A 6,661-nucleotide genomic window follows, 5' to 3' on the forward strand; every position below is an offset into this window, starting at 1 on the left:
AACAAATGGTGGTCTGCAAATTGCCTTTAAAACAGCCCAGGTGCCAGGCTGCACAGAGGTGTGAGGAGCTCACTGACAGCCAGAAACTGCCAGAGGTGGCAGCGCTGTAGCCTAGATCCACCCCACCACCTTCATCAGGGAACCTGTGGCCAGGGCACCTTAACGATGAGAGCATACACTCAAGAGGCAGCACATCTTGGTTCAGCATCCATGTAGTCCAAGAGAGTTCAAATCCATAAATGTTGCAGTTGAACTAGATGATCATTGCAAGCCCCTTCCAACTACACTATCATATCAAAACTGTCATGCTAATGCAATGATATTGCTAAAATAGAGCTGGCAGCAGACATCTCCCATCCCTCTGTGGAAATCATGGTAATGTATAACAAAGAGCAAGCATATGGCCCACAGGGCCAGTGCCCTCTCTCCACTGTGAGCTGGGTGTTTTACCGTCCTGACTGTGTAACCTGGCAAACCACTTTTTTTTTTTTTCATTCCCTTCTCAGCCATTCACTCAGCACACAAAGCATCTAGAAATTAACATTTTCTGTTCTCACCACAGCTGTTATCACAGTCCAGGGCTTCTCTGCACAGTGGGCTGTGTCCTGTGCCATGATATAAAGTTCTATCTGCTCATTGCTCTGAACTAAGTGGATACTCCTGGTACATTTGGCGTGTTCCCATAGTAACAGCTAACACCAATTTTTTGAGCCAGAGAAAGTGATGTGTGTAAGAATTCATCAGTTCTACCACTTGCTACGTGTAGAGATTACCACTGAAATCTAGGATACTACCAGAGGACACCACTCTGCGGAGTGTATGCATGCCCTCAGTGTGAACAGGAAGCACCCATGGTGAGTATCAAGCTGGAATGGTTTCTTTCTGCTGTAAGGTGCTGGGTAGCCAGGCAAGCTGACAAGAGAAACTCAGTTGCATGGAGAATAATTTCTTGCATGCCAGCTCTTAACAATTTTAAAATTCAGAGTGTTCCAATACTGAACTCATTCCAGCTGGCTAACTGCTCCAGATCCATAGTCATTAATGGGGTTTAACCTAATTCTAGCTCTGCAAAACTGGTTTGTAGAAGACAAAGATAAAAGCTAACCAAGAAAAAGACAGAAAAAACTGTACTGAAGCAAGAGCTGAAGCAAAGACTACACAATTGTAAGGATTTTACTCTGAGAGATCCTTCATAAGATCCTGATCAATCTACCATTAGGAAGAAAGAAGACTTCAGTATTGAAGCTGTATTTTAATCAGTGGAGTAGCTCCAAATAGACTTAGAATTTGATTTCTTCAGATTCCATTGGAGTTTCACTAATATATGATAGTCTTATGCAGCTACACTGGAGCTGCTGGTGCTTCAGTTCCATTTAGAATCATTTCTTTTTGAAAACTTTGGGTTGTATCTTGAGTATGAATCATTTAGAATATAATTTAACACAGCAACATATTTCTTGAGAAATTTAAAACCCCAGTGGCACTAGTGTCTCCTGATTATCATGGACTTGCAGGAAGGCTTTCACAGGTATGTTACTTTGAAGGATTGATACTAATGAATGTTTGCCCATGTGAGGGCAGAGTGCTTGGACCTGAATCCCAAGAAAGGTTTGGTTAATTGAGCTATCTGAATCACTGTCATAAATCAGCTGAAAACACAGTTCATTCTGACATTTCCAGTAATGTAGGGTGTTAAAGTACTTTCTTAAGTTCCCACATATGATCTCAAGTGAAATTAAGAATAGAAACTCACAGCGATCAATACTTAAAAGTTAAGATTTTTCCATAAATTTTGATTAAGTTTTGTGGTGAAAATGAAAGCAAAAGTCAGTAGACAGGAAAGGCATGGACAGTAATCTTTTTACTTTTTTAAATCCTTACTTAGACTTAGATTCCCCATTAAACTCTTCCTGTCTTGGATCCCAATTTTATGGTTGAATATCACTTAAGGCAAGCCATATGGAATTTAGTGACAGCAGGAGTTGAAAGGTAAGAAGTAACAGCAAACTAGACTTCTATCTCATAGAAATATAGAATCATAGAATGGTTAGGTTTGGAAGGGATGTTAAAGATCATCTAGTCCCAACCCTCTGCCCCGGGCAGGGACACCTTCCACTACACCAGGTTACTCAAAGCCCTGCCCAACCTGGCCTTCTAGGGATGGGCATCCATAACTTCTCAGGGCAACCTGTTCCAGTGTCTTACCTCCCTCACATAAAAAATTCCTTCCTTATGTCTAATCTAAATCTACCCACTTTCATCTTAAAGCCATTACCCCTTGTCCTATCACCACACTTGCAAGAAGTCCCTCTCCTGCTTTCTTGTAGCTCCCCCTTAGATATTGGAAGGGTGCTATAACATCTCTCAGGAGATAAAAAGTATTTTCAGGTTATTTAATGATCTGATCTGAGACATTTAAAGAATTACTTGCAGTTCTAGGATTGCTTTAAGCTCTGGCCTACCTAAGGTCATCAAAGTTGTTTAGTATAATGGAACAATACATCTATAACTATGGAGACTCCTTCCTTGGGAGACTTCTAAGATGGTAGGACAAACTTCCATGTTAAATTAAAATGTACCACAACTTTTTTATCTTAAGATAATTTTGACCTTGCCTCCAATAATGTCACATGAAATAGAAAACATACATTTTAGACTAACAGTAAAACCCCCAATATTGCAAAAACAGTCCACCGAGCATATTAGTTCCTTCTTTTTCTAGAGAAGATGAGGGAGATAAGGAACAAATGCTGTGAAACAGATGTTAGCCATGGAGATAAATACATCACTGGAAAATTTTCACATTCTTAAAGTGCTGTAAAGAACCTGTATAGTACAGGTTTCCAGTTTTCTGAGAAAAGCAAAACTGCTCCAGTAAATTGCTTTGACACTTTTTTATGTTTTGCAGTGAATCATAGTCTACCTTCAGTAGGACATATGGCAACACTGTCCATGAATCTCATTAAAATGTTATTGAGTCTTTTAACGACCTGGTTCTTCCCTGATGCTAAGTCCGAGTGGAAACTATTGGAGAAGAACCTCTCTTGCACAACTAAAATCAGTTAAAAAAATATACTACTGCTGGGAGTCATGGTCTTGTGCAGAGAAATTCCCCATGTAGCAAATGAGGTATGATAATCATCAAACTACTTTCTGTGTCAAGCAAAAGGTCAAATTAGTAACTGATAAACCACAATACAGCTTTTAACCAACACAAAAAGTATCGATCGTAATAGTCATTTTTTCAAGAATTCTCTTCCCTCCTCCTCCTTCTTTAGAACACACGATCCTCCAAAAGAAAACATCAGTGTGCTTAGTTGGATGCTTTCTATTAGTATAAAGCTTTTCAAAAATTTCTTTCCAATTAAGTTAGAGGTGAGGAAATAGTAATGAAGATACAAAAGTAGGAAAATTTCAACAAAGAGAAGTATCTACGTAGATAAACTACCTGAAAAGTTATCACACTGCTGAGAACTTCAAAACTCTGCTTGCTGTGGGCTTGTCTACCTGCACAAAAGCAGCTGAACATGATATCCCTTTATTACTCTGTGTGCATTTGTATCTATTTCAAACCATAACCTGTACACAAACCTTCATCATCTGTTTCCCAGGGGACCATACTTGCTCCCATTTTTCAGTGTAATGTTTTCTTCCTGCTGATAATTCCTCTTAGTATGAGTAGATAAATATTATTGAGAGCAGAGATTCTGCAATTTCTCATCTGAGGGGAGGGCCATAACCAATAAAAAAATATATTAGTTTATTCATCTTTAGTATTTCCCCTGAACAGTATTTTTACATGGCAAGTTACTACATACACAGCCTTATCTGAAATATCACCCTGTGTAGCTGAAATTAATGAGGACTGCATACTGCTTAAGAATCAACAGCCCTAGAAATGCAATGGTCTCTATATCCTTTGTGCCATTGTTTATTGAATATGACATCTTTAATGGGAAAGTAGTAATACTAATGAGACCTTCACCAAAAACTAGGCCTGATCTCAAGCGTTTTCTTAGTGGGCTGTTGCAAAGCCCAGAAGAGCCAAAGCTTGTGTGTTAATGATAACTCCTTTATGATGTAGCACAAAAGAATATATATATTTTTTCCCTTTACATTTGGAAATACCTATTTTTAGCTGTGTATTCTGAAACTGTGCTTATTCTGCCAGTGGAGAAAACAATTAAAACTTAAGAAAAGAATTTCTATGATTGCTACTGTCTTAAGACAAAGTATTAAAACATTTCCAACATACGTTAAAATACAGCTAAAAGGAAAGTACTACTCTTCCTGATTGATTATTTTAAAAACAGCAACATAGTAATCATATTAAGAACAGGTGTCTTAAAAATCAATGGCCTAAAGTTTGGCAAAATGTCATTTGTTGCAGAATGGCTCCAAGAGCAAGGCCATGGATCCTTAGAGGCCTTGTGCAAGCAAAGCAAGGTGTAGGCCTCACAGGTAACCAGATACCGGATGTGGGAGGAGAATGTGAAGGAAGCTGTGTAGAACTAACCAATACTGTTCTGACTAGTAGGCGTGGCTAAACACCAGGGGGATATAAGCGAAGTGCGCCACAAATAAAGGAGAAGTTTGCTTACCACACATATTGGGTTGGCGTGTCTTGCTTCTCCTCGCCGCTTACAGTCATTGATTGCAAATGAGGTGGACAGGCTGTTCTATCTACAGATCAATGCCAAAGGAGGATGACTTTGACTCTAGATAGTTGTCCAAGTAATAGTCTGCTTAAGACAGCAAAGTACATTACACATAAGTTACCATTTGCTCTTGAAAAGTGAATCTTTGTCCTGGGCTCAGCAGTAGCAGTCATGTTTCTCCTTGGTAGCTGGTGTAGTGCAGTGTTTTGACTTTCGGCTCGGGAACAGAGCTGACAGCAATGTTTTGGTTTGGCCAAGGACTTTGTGAGCCTCATGCTCTGCCAGGGAGGAGGGGGAGCCAGGAGGAAGCAGAGAAAGGACACCTGACCCAAACTGACCAAAGAGGTATTCCATACCACATCACATCATGCCCAGGATGTAACTGGGAGTTAGCGGGAAGGGCTGGGAGACTGCAGGGTTGGAGGAGGTATCGGTCAGAGCTTGGTCGGGCTGGGGGGGCGAGTTATCGGTCGGCTGGTGGTGAGATAATGTATTCTCTTCCCTTGTTATTTCCTTTATCATTATTATCATTGGTGGTAGCAGTAGTGATTTGTGTTATACCTTAGTTACTAAACTGTTCTTATCTCAACCCGTGGGAGTTGCATTCTTTTCGATTCTCCTCTCCGTCCCTCCGAGAGCAGGGGGAGGGCAAGAAAAGGGGGGGAAGTGAGCGAACGAGTTACCTGACTGGGTTTAAACCACGACAATCTTGTATTATACAATCACTTCTTCTCATGGACAATCTATCTATCTGGCTAGTATTTTGTAGTGAAAGGGCATTAAAATGTTTCCAACTGTCAAAAATTACTTTGAACACTAAGTGAGTCCATATAGAATTTTGTAATTTTTTTTAAAGAAAGGATGAGTATGAAGGATGGAGACTTTCAGTTTCCAAAAGCAGGTATTTTTTTTTAATGCAACAATCTTGTTCAGTATGAAATTTAGGACAAGAATGTATTCATAAAATGGCAAATTACAGCTCAGAAATGAAGAAAAAACCTCTGGTCATAAATGCATCTCCTTAAAACAAACAATGATAAAGTAGAAAAAAATCAAGAGAGATTACTTTCATTGGTATATAATAGCTCTCAGATATCTGACTTACTATCTTGATTTAAGGAAGCAAAATTACTCCCAAATTCAGCCACAGCCTTTGAGAAAAAAAAAAAATTCTTATATCTAGACCAAAGCATGACTATGGATGTAGTTAACGTATTATACACTGAGAGTTTTATTAAAATGTTGGTGCATACTTGAAGAGTTTTATATTTATAATGATAGTAGTAGTATACTATTGATTTTAACTTGGTTGTCGTAAATGTCTTAAAACATGTGGAGCATATTACGTTCAATTCTACTTCAAATACAGCATCAGAATATTTTATTTGTTTAAACAGTGGTAGACAGTTTTCTAAATATTGATTCTGCTAAAGCAAAGCTTCAGATGAAGATTATTTTCTTTTATAGTGTACGTGTGTGTTTACCTTTTAAAACCTAGAGATATTAAAGCTATTCATAAATACTGCAGTTCATCACAATTGAATTCAGTATTTGAAGGCAAATCTACACTTCATAGAAAACTAAATTATATACTAAGCACTTACCTAAACTGTGATTCAGAAAGAACACATTGCAAATTCTGTTCTTGCTGGTTTTCCTTTTTCCAGCAGAAAAAAAAAAAGGCCACTTTTTCAGAGAAATACTAACTGGCCTTAGATTTGAGAGACAAAAGTTGCATTGGTGTGAAAATGGAAGACTTCTGGGACTGAACAAAAAATTTCTCAGATATGAAAGTAAAATCTGTGAAGGTAAAAGGTATGGAAAGGGATATTTAGGATTTGGTACCACTTCTACCAAGAGCACAAAAATTAAATCTAAGTTCATACTAAGCACCTAATATCTGTGGATATAACTACTGCTTTTAAGTATGCTGGACTGCACAAGACAATATTTGCTTTAATTTTTGCACTTATGCCCAAATAACTGAAATATAGGCAACTGGA

Source organism: Pezoporus occidentalis, unplaced genomic scaffold (genome assembly GCF_034315485.1).
Source record: "Pezoporus occidentalis ecotype Australia unplaced genomic scaffold, CSIRO_AGI_Poc_V1 ctg71, whole genome shotgun sequence".
Lineage (NCBI taxonomy): Eukaryota > Metazoa > Chordata > Aves > Psittaciformes > Psittacidae > Pezoporus > Pezoporus occidentalis.